This window comes from Cupressus sempervirens, chromosome 1 (genome assembly GCF_028749045.1).
Source record: "Cupressus sempervirens isolate cs-2001-9-10 chromosome 1, ASM2874904v1, whole genome shotgun sequence".
Classification (NCBI taxonomy): Eukaryota; Viridiplantae; Streptophyta; class Pinopsida; order Cupressales; family Cupressaceae; genus Cupressus; species Cupressus sempervirens.
In genome coordinates, this window is record NC_143118.1 from 314,946,894 (window position 1) to 314,960,617 (window position 13,724).

Here is a 13,724-nt window from a genome sequence, read left to right on the forward strand (position 1 = left end):
AATGTCACCCATAGTAATGATTACCTCAAAGGTGACACAAAAATAATAATTAATGCTTAGGCCCATAAATTTTAATTTATTTCTTCCAAAAGAAAGGTCTAAACATTAGCTGACATGTTGCCAATATCAACACATATATACATTTCAATCATCTCATACCCAATTTCCACCAGTGCACTAGCCACCTTATTACCTTCAGGTTAAGTGTGTTGAATGGATACTTTCCAGAATCTCGATATGAAGGTGTTGGCTTCATTGATTATTGGGGAAACCTTCTAATTAATTTTATTATATACCTTAGGCACCTCAATAATGAGCTATGAGTTACCTTCAACAACTACTTTTAGAATTCCAATTGAGGTGTCATATATGAGCTCCCAAAATGGTCCCATAGATTCTATAAAGTTGTTGGTGTTTCCACCACAACTAGTGTATGAGATTACCATATTGCTTTCATCATTCCTAATAATTCCCCCAACAACATTAATCTACCATTTTAGGATGAACCATCAAAATTGAGTTTAAACCAAGATGTAGGGGGGGACTTTCATCTCACTTTCTATATGGCGAGAGCTTTCAAATTGTCAAATTTAGATACAATATCAATCATCCCCCAATTTTCATCAATAGTACGCTCATTTAAAGTAGCGTGGTTATAAGGGGACTTCCATCTCTAGAGGGGGATACATTTTCTTTAGAGATTAATGTTTTTTTATATAGTAACTAAAAGGGGAGATGACATATCTCTTAAAATATAGTCGTGCATTTCCTTCCATAGGTGACAACACACCTATGAGAGTAAATCCTCCATAGCTTCTTAATAAAAGGGATAAAATATGGGGCCTCCTAGGAAAGGATAAATTGTTAAAGTTCAATCCTAAAAAGCCATTGGACTCCAAATCTATACAATATTCCAGTCCAAACATCACTAGCGTAACTACATTAGATAAGAAGATTAGCAATGGATTCTTCCTCCTTGTAGTATAGATTAGACTTGTTAATCAATTCTCAACCATGAGTATGCTTCCATCTAGTTTCACCTACTGAAAGAAGTCAATCTTTGGGATGATCCTTGGGTTCCAAAAAAAATTCCAGTCCATGCCCTCCACATGGTCAATTATAATATCACAGGAATATTTGACACCAAAATCCCTAGAGGTATTCTAGTCCCAAACTATAGAATCCTCGATAGTGAATGTTAGAATTTGGGATCCTTAGTTTTTTGAAGCTCCAAGATCAAATTTTGATTCTATAGGATTTGGTGAAGCTTTTCCCATTTCCTGTTGTTATCAATATAGTTATTTAGCCATATACCAAACTAATTTATACAAGAATCCCTTACTAAATTATACTAGGCTCTACATAAGGTATATCCACTCCAATTGTCATCATAGAATCTCATATTGTTGTCATTCCTAATCATCCATCTCACACCCTTCCTTAGAATTTTTCTATTATTAATAGTGTTGGTCCATATTGTTTATCTAGTCGGGAGGTCAACAATGGAAAATGATATTGGAAAGGTAAGCCTCTATGATATTTGGCCTTCATAATTCTACACCATCCCAAAACATTCATTGTCAACCTCCAACTCACTTTAAGAGCTCTATTAAGATCAGAAACATTTCTCAAGTTTCACCCCCCTTAAGGCTTTGGTTTGCAAACGTTCTCCTAGGTAACAAGGCTCATCCTAGAAATCTCCTATCTTCCTGACCATAAGAAATTGTGTTGTACTTCAAAAATTCTTGAGTATGGATAAGAAATAAAAAGAATACCCTATAAGGAGGTTTAAGAGTAATTTTAACTTGTCAGGACTACTGAGAACCTCCCTTTCCATCCCACCAACTTTATTTACATAAACCACTATTAAGTTCAAAAATTGAGGAGTAACCTACTTAACAGTTATGGGTAGTCCAAGATAACTGTCAGAAAGGATAGCCATTTGCAAACTTAACTCCCTTATAATCAAGCCTTGATGATTTATCTCAGAGCTAAAGAAATGTTAAAATTTTGTCCCAGAGCCTTGACATAACAATCAAGGAGCTTCTTCTAGCATCTAGCCTTTCTAATTAAGAAATTTCATTCAAGAAATTATCATCGACAAATTGTTGAAGAACCTCTTGGCAAAGGGTCATAGTAGGTTTGATGTCTTTTATCTAACCCTATTGAGCCATAGTCATAAAATTTCTTCCAAGGAGCTCAACAGAATCATAAATAAATAGCTGAAAAGGGGGTCAAGTTGCCTAAACCCTCTAGAGGTGTTACAGAGCTCCCAAAGAGTGTCATTAAGGAAAACAAAAAATTGGACAAACTTGAATGTCTCCTTTAGAAAGTGGATAAATTTCTCTTCGAATCCAAGTCTAGCAATGATTTCAAATATAAAATTTGATCACATTTTTTAATATGGCTTTGAGATATCCAATTTCATTGTCATGTTTAGGTTCTTACTCCTCTATATAGATTGTAGGACTTCATGAGAAGTAATAATTGGATAAAAAAATCTAGTGTCTAGGGACAAAGCCATTTTGAGGTGGGATAATCAACATGTCTAGAAGTGGTTCCAGTGATTGACAAGGATTTAGAGAGGATATTGTACATTGTATTGTAGAGGTTGATAGATCATAAATTATTCATCTTGGTTGGCTCACCAACTTTGTGAACAATAATAATATAATTTTGATTAAACTTTATTAGCAATCTCCCTTAATTGATAAAGTCTCTAGACACAGGAGTCGGGTCATACTTTATGAAGTCCCAAAATTCTTGAAAGAAGACAGGATGGAAGCCATCCGAGCCTAAGGCCTTGAAGCCTCCCATGGAGAAAATCACTTCTTTCTACTCATCCTCCCTCACTTTCTTGATCAAATTATAACTCATATCCTTATCCACCACTAGGGTTATGATTATTAGAAGTTCCTCACTCGTACTCCTATTAGGAGAAATGTTTGATTGATTGAAGATATCTTGAAAGTATTTAGTATCCTAGTTCCCTAAATCAGCTTCCTCAAGATTCTCTCCATTATTGTCATTTTGTAGCTTCATAACAGGGTCATTGTCATTTTAGAGACATACATATGAAAAAATTCAATATTCCTATCCCCCTCAATAAGGCATTGGACCTAGGATCTTTTCTTCCAAGAGATTTCCTCCCTATGAACAATTTCATTCCATTTATTTCTTAATTCCCTTTCTTCCTTGTTAATATCCCCAAAGTAATCACCATTAGCCATGGCATTGTGAGTATCCTCAAGCTTCTTCGTAATATCTTTTTGTGTTTAAAAATGTCCCCAAAAGTGGATTTCATCCAAGTACTCACCTCCTTTTTAATACTTTCTAATTTTCTAGCTAATCTATAATAATTGTATCTTCCACTCCAATGTTCCACCTCTACTTGATGCACTCCTTGAAATGAGGGTGCATGTGCCATATAATCTCATATCAAAAGGGTTTACGAGCTGAAGAATCATGATTGGCCCAACTACATAAAATCATGGATTGATCAGAAATCATCCTAGGGAATGCATGAATTTGATTATATTTAATTAATAAATTAGGTTTCGGTAATTCCTTTAATAGAACCATTTTTTATAAAATATTTTAGCATTATTTAATTAATTTTTCTTATGTATCATACATTAGATTTGATTAAATAATTTTTTGCATTAATTTTGTTAAATAAATATCTGCTCTTCCCTTTGACTATGAAATTAAGTAAATTATCATGTCCTTTGAATTCAATTCATTTAGCTACTTTCTTTAGATAGAATTTAAATTAATTTTTATTTAAGTCTCGACCCCTTAATGTGAAATATCCTCCTACATTTGCTAACTCCAAAGTAAACCACCCCATAATCCTCTCCAACTAGCCTAATTACTCCCCTAAATATGTGCACATTTGTAGTCCAAAATAATTAAGATAAATAACTAGTTATGTCTTAAGTCATTTTCTCTCTTAAAAGCACCTTGTCCTCCTAACTTCCCCAACCACTTGTTCTCCAATGTTCACACTTGTCACCCTCACATGAATGATTAGCCAAAGCCACTTCTTTGAATTTGTATCTTATTACAACTTTCTCATAAATTAGAACAAAGTGGGTGATTACTTGACTAAGTGGGCTTGAGAGAATGTTAGTGGCTGAGATATTAAAGAGAGGGGTGGGTTTCCTTATGATAATATGGAGACATTAAAAATATTAGTGTTAGAGAAAAAGCTTATGTGATCTTGATGCTTGAGACTTTTTCTTTTTTAAAATTCATTTGTTTCTTATCTTTTAGTAGGCCCACAACTTGTACTTTATATTTCTCACTTCATTTTAATAATATTTACTTACATTTTTACCTACATTTTTATAAAGCATACTAATTAAATTATATGTAACTTAAAATTAAATATCACTCTATTTTATATTCAACTTCAATCTATAGTATTATAAAATCAAATTATTCTCTTAATCAACTTTTATCAAATCTATTCGTACATTACAGCGCCTTGCAAGTACTGGATGGACGTTGAGTGGAGTATAAGGCATATATACAAAAGACGGCTACAGGTGGACAACATGATAAAGTAAAATTAAGGTTTGAAGTTTTGCAGATTGGAATACTAAGAAATTAAAAGTATTCTGAAAATTAATTATAATCCATAAAACCTCACCATGGAACATTGCAAATTAATTTTAATAATCATTTGGGAACATAAAACCACACCATGGTTCGACAGAAGGAATTGCAATGTCTTCCGAGTCGAGTTGACAGAATGACACTTTACGAAAACTGCAAGCGATTTAAATTAAATAATAATAAAAAGAAAGCAAAAATGATCTGTAATTATTCCCCGGACACGGTGGAATTGTAATATTAAAATTCAAATACACTGAAAACCACTAGTATAATAATTATTTTAAATCGGTTATTGTAACCATATTTTAAAGTGATTTTATTGATCAAAAAATACTTTTTAATTTTATTTTTAAAATGATTTTATAGAATAATAGGTGGAAAAAAAGAAGATAAAACATTATGTTTCAATGTATTAAATAAATAAATAGAATATAATAAAGTTTTCAAAATTCAAAATAATATCAACTAAAATAAGAATGTATTTCTTATTATTTGTATAGTTTCAATCATTATTTTGATTTGTTTTACAATTGTTTTATTTTCAATTCAAATGTTCAACATATAAATTATTTTTTATTTAAAAGTATTTATTTTCAATTTGAAATGTAAAATTATAATTTTATTTTAATTGTAGTCGAAAGAAAATTACCATACTAGAACCAATCAATCAATATGCACAAATTTAAAAATAATTGAATAATTAACATCAATTATTTTAATAGAAATATAAAATTAAATAAAATGAAAATTTTATTAAATAACAATTTGTGAAGCTCACCATAATAATAATTTAGAAGAGGAATGATAATGAGGACAATCCTATATCAGATTTTTTTTTTAAAATATTAATTTAATTCTTTAAAATATATTTTTATTAATATTAATAGTATTAATTAAAAAGAAATATAACTGATTCTATAATAAATTATTAAATCTTTCTTTATAAAAGATAAAATATATATATTGAAAGTTAAGGATTCCAACAACTAGATGTCCTACCAATCAACAAAATTAATCAAAAAAATTCTATAATTTCATAATATTACCATTTATAACATCTGAAACAACTACTAAAAACACATTGAAACTTTCCAACCAAACCAAAGGTAAGATTCTAAATTCAGATATAAACTACCATTAAAACTTCAACATTATTGATTCAACAATAATGTCATATTTTAACCTAACACATTAACTCTTGAAACAATTATATATTATTTTAATAACTTTTCATATTTTAACATTAATTTCATATTGTTTCTCATCTCAATAATCAAACATCAAATGTAATTTCCAATAGCAAGCTAAGCCTGGTTGAAGCTACCTTCATCTTCCTGACGCAGTCCACTGAACTTGCAATGCCCAAAGATAAAATCATGAATAACTTCATCAGCGGAACCGAGACCGTTGAGAAGCCCACACTGTTCTGCTAGCAACCATACTTTTTGAGCAATTTCATCCAGTATAAGAGATACACCACAGAGCCGATGAAATCTTGCCCGCTTAACTACAAAGTGTATCGATTGATACAAAAAGGCGAGAACCCCACACAAAGTAATGGCAATGAGACTTCCCAAAACAACCAAAGAGAAGGTCTTTACCTTACGAGCCATCATCGCATAGACTGCGGACATAAACCCGTATGCAGTGAATGATAAGCTGTAGCAAACAACTAAACTGTTGATGGTCATGAACAGCATCTTGTTCTCTGTCGTAAGCTGAGAGCTCATCTCCCACATGATACAAACAAAGAGGGAGAGAAAGAAGGCTATGCAGTCGAAAATAATGAAGAGCTTGAGCGAAGTGAAGGATATAAGAAGAGGGCTCCCAGGATCCTCTTTAACACCAGTCTGATCACCCGACTGAAAACCGCCTGGGACTGTGAAAGCAGCGGCACATGTCATGGTGGCCAAAAGTGACGCCACAACGAGCTCTACATTGCGTCTCTCTTCGTAGGCTTTGTTTACCATTGACCTCGCATTGTTTTACTTTTTAAGGTTCACCTGTGGTACACAGTACATGAAATGCTTCTGCTTCCCTCTAAAATCTCCCAACTTTTTTATAATCCTGAATGATTCATGGTACTCGGTGACTTCTCTTGCAATCTCAAATGGTGTCTTCTCCTCATTGTTCCGCGCAAGCTTGTTCACCCTGGGCAATTTTACCAGTAAATTCACCAACTAATCCACAAAGGAAAAAAATAGAATGTCAATTAGATCCATTCAAAACAAAAGTATCCTTAAAAAGTGAAGATTGGTGGGCATTAAGACCCCAAAAGTTTCTTACGCTCTCATATTTGTTCCTTGCAGCAATGTGCAAAGGAGTGTCCCCTCGCTCAACAACTGGCTGCTCACTTTCCCTGAGGTGGTGGGGGATTGTAGCACCATTAGCTTCATTTTCTGGATGCGGATTTGTTGGAGGGCAGTAAGGCTGATTGATAAGCGCTGACAACTTTACCCTTTTCTTAATTAAATGCTCCACAAGCTTGACTCGGTTAAGCTCCCAAATGTAGTGCAGGGCATTTGATGTGCGAGTTATTAAAAACTCTACAGATTCTCTGGATACCAGGCTTACTGCCAATTTTAGTGGAGTTTCTCCTTCATTATTTGTATACTCACACAAATTGGCATTCAAGTCTACCAATTGTTTAATTAGATCCATGCGATTTTTTCTCACAGCTAAATGTAAAGCCGTGTCTCCTTTTTCGTCGGCCTTTTCTATTATGTTGATCACACCTGCATGAATCATGCAGTTAAGAAGGAAAAACAAATAAGGCATAGCTTTGCGAATTATAGAAAATGAGTTTAGGAAGAGAATGACCCGAATCTCGTAGCCTTTTTGCCAAATCCCGCAACAAATTTGCGTTTTATGAGACAAGAGTAGTTAAATAAGAGAAATAAGCAAAGAATAGGCTTCTAACTAAAAGAAGAGTGGATATTAAGGCATGAAAACCTTGATCCCCTGCAACTACTGTCTTATGGAAACATGTTCTTCCCTCCAAGGTTTTCTTTTGAATTAAGCTTGACAGCTCAAGCTGTCCGAGTAGCTTTCTTGCAGCGACTGCGTTACCCCTTTCACAAGCGTCGAAGAAGGTCGATATGGTATCCATTTTTCGAAGAATTTAGTGACGTTAACCCTGAAGACTGCTTAATCTTTTCTTTATAGACAATACAGCTTCCTTAGCTCGTAGCTGGGTAAAATGAATTCTGCGTAATGGATCTATGTTGCCAATTTATTTCTCCGTGCTTGCCAATAAGCTCAATTTGATAGGATATATTATGTTACCCTGTGACGTCATTCTCCTCCATTAGAGTAGATTCTTCCATTAACACCCATTGTCGTTCAATATCGCCACCGTGTATGAAACTAGCAATTTTGTTCGGGTGCGCATTTGGTCTTGAGACATCTGGAATATAAATTGGAAAACTTTTGGTCGATTGGTCGCATACATCATTACAAAAATAAGCCCTTTAATATAGTGTATAATCAGGTGTAATCATCAACATACTCATGTTTGAGAGAATATGGAATGTCTTCATCACAAGTTATTACCAATCCAATAAATCATTTCTTAATGCTAAACAATTCAACTTAAATGCTTTTAGATATACACATTATATATTATAATAGTAATAGAATTTTTCTTTGGTGAGGAAATGCATCCAAATAATAAGGTGGTTATAAAACTTTATGACTAAAGGAGATGTATAATTTTCTTATAATTTGCAAATCTATTAAGAGTCAAGTTTTCAAGAATAATGTTGGCTTTAAGAGAAAACTTTGATTCATTTGAAAATAAATAACATAAAGGAAATTATAAACAATATTTACCATATTACTCATAAGAGCCCTCTTTCTAAGGATTGGACACATTATAAGAGTAAGATACTTGGTTAAGTGGTCCCCCTAGATCACTGGTTAGGTCAAACTAAACTTTGAGAACTCATCACTTGATAATTAGGGTCAAGAAAGAGGTGGTGATCTTATCATAGACATGTTGGGTGACATGATGGTGGCTATTTTGTTAACCTTGCCTCATAGGATTCCTACTTGGCTAAAGTGTACGTAACTTATCATTAAATGGAGTTGGCCATCAAATGACATTATACAAAATTAATAGTGGAGTGATGAAAAAAATGCCATTGTGTTACTAGTAGAGAAAAATATAATAAGATGGGAAATAGTTTGTGTCATTGACAAAATTAAATATCTCCTTTTTATATTAGACGGTTTCAAATGTCAACATGTCTTTAGGGAGGCAAGTGACATCGTTAATAGGCTTGTAGATATGGGTCATTTCATAAAAGTATTCATATGTTTAAATAGGTTCAAAGGTCTTCCCAATGTGGTTCATATGGAATTTTCCAAAAATATTGCCAACCTTGGCAATAATGATACTCATAGTCAAGTTAATGACAAAGCAAAAACTACAATACTTTCCTTGGGGATTGAGATTTAGTATTTTAATTTTATCTTAGCTCCTAATTCTCATTTCACCTATTATTTCCTCTATTAACCCTTTCTTTATTAACAACATGAGTGGAGAGCTAAATCAAATCAAATTTAATCCTAAAAAGATTTTAAGAGTAACTGGAAGGTGTATAAAGTCATTGATAAGGGCCATGTTGACAAGTACATGAGCGATATGAAGGGATTGAACCCTAAAATATTTTTTAAAAGAACGCAATATTTGGGGATTGTGAAAAGCTTTGCAATGGAGGAGTGTTATTTGTTGTCTTGACAGAAACTATTGTTCCATTTATGACACTTATTATATAGGGTAAAGGGATGCCTTTTCATTTTAAGGGACATTGCAAACCATTCATCAATTTTTTTCTAAACCATAAAGAGAGAGATTTGCGTCTAGTTACAAAATGATTTGAACTAGCTTGAGCTATGCAGGTAATGGAAGGATGTGAAATTATTCTATTCAAGTTCATCACATTGGAAGGTAGACTCAAAATACTCTACTCTCATATAATTCCTAATCTTAATCATTTTTTTCTAGTTTGTCAAATTAAACTTTCACTTCTATTTGAATCTCAATCTATTTCTAAATGTAAGAGTAACGATGATCCCCCTTTACTATTGTCTCATTCTATGTCTATATGACTTAAACCTAGACCATACTCTACAACTAATCACTTCTCCATCCTTCATTATATATTGTTTCAATCCTATTTTCTCCACAATCCATCTACCAACCAACTATTATGTACTGCTACTCCCTATGGTCAACTAGAGATAATAGCCTCATAAAGGCCAAATACAAAGATCTAGGCTTAGAAAAATCTAATGATGACCAAATTGAGGTTTCTAAATATAGTATTTCACCCTAGTTCACAAAGTCATCTTGGGTTCTTGATAACATTGTTTCTAGTTCTCATTATTTGTCGATAAATTTCTCCTCCCTTGATGCAATCTACTTAGATTACCTTGAAGACCTTGTTGTCTGTAAAAACAAATTCCCAACTAGAGAGGATACTAATGTAAACATTTAGGTTCTCTATGATTTGGACACACTTAGGAGAATTTTGGAAGATATTTTTGTGTTTTATAATTTCTATAATCTCATTTGTAAATGGCTTATTTGTAACTCAAAATTATAAGGAATCAAATTAATATGTTGGAGGTTTTAGTTGAAGCAAATAAAAAAGTGAAGAATTAGATTCTAGGCAAGGTTGATAAGAGGATAGGGAAATTGCTAATGATTCCACTAAAAATTTCAACAACTAGGTAGAAATGAAAGAGTCAAGAAAACATGTCAAGAACTAGATTACCATAGTGGAGGAGAAAAATAAAACTGTGTGTGCACTAGAAGCTATGAAGGGGAATCTCTCTTGTCTTAATAGAAATATCTAAGGCATTTCTACCTATAGAAATGATATTTTTGAAAAGACCGCCCTATGAATTAATTTCTTACACTTGGAGACTGAGAAAAACAAGGAAAAATGTAGAAAGAGAGATAAAATCTTGGAGGTTGATGCCAAAGATGATGTGTCCTCTTTCAAAGTTTTTTCATTGTCTAAAAAAGCCTCTGTAGTTTATAATTTGAAGGATCTTAATGAATACTAGGAAAGGTTTCCTTATCCCCATATTGGCTTAGTACTTTTTTTTTTTTTTTTTGTTATGTAAGTTAACTAGTTTTTTGTTGTTAATAATTCCAACATATTTTTTTCATTTAGCTAGTTGTTTGAATTGAATTCTTGTGACTTCATTTCGTGTCATTTGTTCTGAATTGAAGTTACATTATTGGTCATGTTGATGCCCTATCCATTTTTGTATTAATTAAATAATCTTTACCTTTGGGAGGGTGAATCCATTATATCTAGTTATCTTATAGGGCTTTAAAACATTTTAGTAACTATATAGCTTAATGATTAAAATCAAAAGATATCATTCAATGAACTCATAAAAAATTAGTGTTACCTTACAGTTATTATGTTATTGTTACCGAGTTGTAGTATAAAATACTTATCATGAAAATGAACTTGCAACACATAAAACATTCTCACATTGTTTATTTTATTATTGTAGTAGTATATATTGCATTAACCAATGTCCAATTAGTCAACCATGTGTAACTATTTTTTCATGGACAAGTGCACAAATGTTGCCAAGCATTTAAATGGTTTCCAAGTGATTTCGAAGGCAATGCATGTCGAGTAATTTAGAAGGTCAATTTAGTTATAGTCAAGTCAAGTTCATGCTGAGGGATGACATGAAAGAAGAAGTAGAGCCTAGCGTAAGGAGCTATACATGCCAAGTTAGATAGTTTTTGTAAATATGTTTGAAATGACAAAAAAACTATGTAGACCATGTTTCAAAAATAAATTTTCTACAATCAAATATACCAATATCAATAAATTCTTAACAAAGAAGTAACCTATAATATCAAACAAAGTAGGCCCTATTTTTTCAATAATATAAAGCATTTTTTTTTATTATAACACTTGTCTTATGTGAATGCAATTATATCAATATAAAAGTATTATTTAGAAAAACCTAATATAAACTATCTCGAGGAGTTCACAAATCTCACATTGAAGAATGCGAATGTTAAGTACACGAGACAATAGTTCTCCTTATAATATGCAATCTAATATGGTGTTGCATGATTGCACATTACAATGAAGACTAGGAAACAAAAACCTATTTCATTACACTATATAATCCAACCAAAAATCGTGCTATGGGACCATAATCACTCATGATAATCTTTATTATGAACTAGAACATTAATGGTGGAACTGAATTTTTTATGAATTTTGAACATCATTATTCTTCACATAGACCCTTGTTATAGCCCCGCCCCCAAGTTAGGTAACAAATATGTGATTGAATTGACCTCCTTGTAGTAGTGAGACACTTTGATATCCCAAAATCTTTGAGTGCCTAACCACAAGTTGAGATCATCTTTTATAACACTAAAAGTTTTATATCTATTTGATCTATGAAAATAATAGAAAATAAATAAATAAAAATTATGGTCACTTAGAAAAACAATTGTTATAAAACAAGATTTTTTTTTATATCATTTATTTATCTAATCATAAAAAATAAAAAAACATATTATTGATTATAAAAATAATAAAAAGTATTTAAAATATAAATATAAAAGTTACATATAAAAAATTAGGAGAGAAATTGTATATAAAAATATCAATGTTTTCAAAAAAGAAGAATACAATTTTTTTAACCATCTTCCTACAACAGTTACATTTCAATTATATTGTGAACATATGTAATAAAAAATACAACAATATAATCTAACCATCCCAATACACCATTGTATACCACATAATGTGTGAGAGGAATATACAAGCACCACATGGCCGTATTGAGCCCTGAAGGCTAAACATAGTTATTTAGCCATATACCAAACAAATTTATATAAGAATCCCTTACTAAATTATACTAGGTTCTACATAAGATATATCCAATCCAATTGTCATCATAGAATCTCATATTGTTTTCATTCCTAATCATCAACCTCACACCCTTCGTTAGAAGTTTTCTATTACTAACAGTGTTGGTCCATATTGTTGATCTAGTCAAGAGGTCAACAATGGAAAATGATATTGGAAAGGTAAGCCTCTATGATATTTGGCCTTTATAATTCTACACCATCCCAAAACATTCATTATCAACCCCCAACTCACTTCAAGAGCTCGATTAAGATCAACAACATTTCTCAAGTTTCACCCTTGTCAAGGCTCTAGTTTGCAAACCATCTCCTAGGTAACAAGGCTCATACTGGAAATCTCCTATCTTCTTGACCATAAGAAATTTTGTTGTACTTCAAAATATTTTGAGTAGGGATAAGAAATAAAAAGAATACCCTGTAATGAGGTTTGAGAGTAATTTTAACTTGTCAAGACTACTAAGAACCTTCCCTTTCCATCCTGCCAACTTTATTTACATAGACTACTATCAAGTTCATAAATTGGGGAGTAACCTACTTAAAAGTGATGGGTAGTCCAAGATAAGTGTCAAAAAGGATAGCCATTTAGGAACTTAACTCCCTTATATTCGAGCCTTGAAGATCTATCTCAGAGCTAAAGAAATGTTAAAATTTTGTTCCAAAGCCTTGACATAACAATCAAGGAGCTTCTTCTTGCATCTAGCCTTTCTAATGAAGGAATTCCATTCAAGAAATTATCATCGAAAAACTATTGAAGAACCTCTTTATAAAGGATCATAGTAGGTTTGATGTATTTTATCTAACCCTCTTGAGCCATAGTCATAAAATTTCTTCCAAGGAGCTCAACAAAAATCATAAATAAATAGCTGAAAAGGGGGTCAAGTTGCCTAAACCCTCTAGAGGTGTTAAAGAGCTTCCAAAGAGTGTCACTAAGAAGAACAAAAAATTGGTGAAACTTGAATGTCTCCTTTAGAAAGTGGATAAATTTCTCTTCGAATCCAAGTCTAGCAATGATTTCAAATATAAAATCCCATCACATTTTTTAATATGGCTTTGAGATATCCAATTTCATTGTCGTGTTCGGGTTCTTAATCCTCTATATAGATTGTAGGACTTCATGAGAAGTAATAATTGGATAAAAAAATCTAGTGTCTAGGGACAAAGGCATTTTGAGGTGGGA

The 13,724-nt window shown here is 32.2% G+C and overlaps 1 pseudogene; it reads right to left on the reverse strand.

Annotated features, from left to right (window-relative positions):
• Nucleotides 1-5,924: 5,924 nt before the first annotated feature.
• Nucleotides 5,925-7,729, reverse strand: LOC149577377 (uncharacterized; annotated as a pseudogene).
• Nucleotides 7,730-13,724: the final 5,995 nt, after the last annotated feature.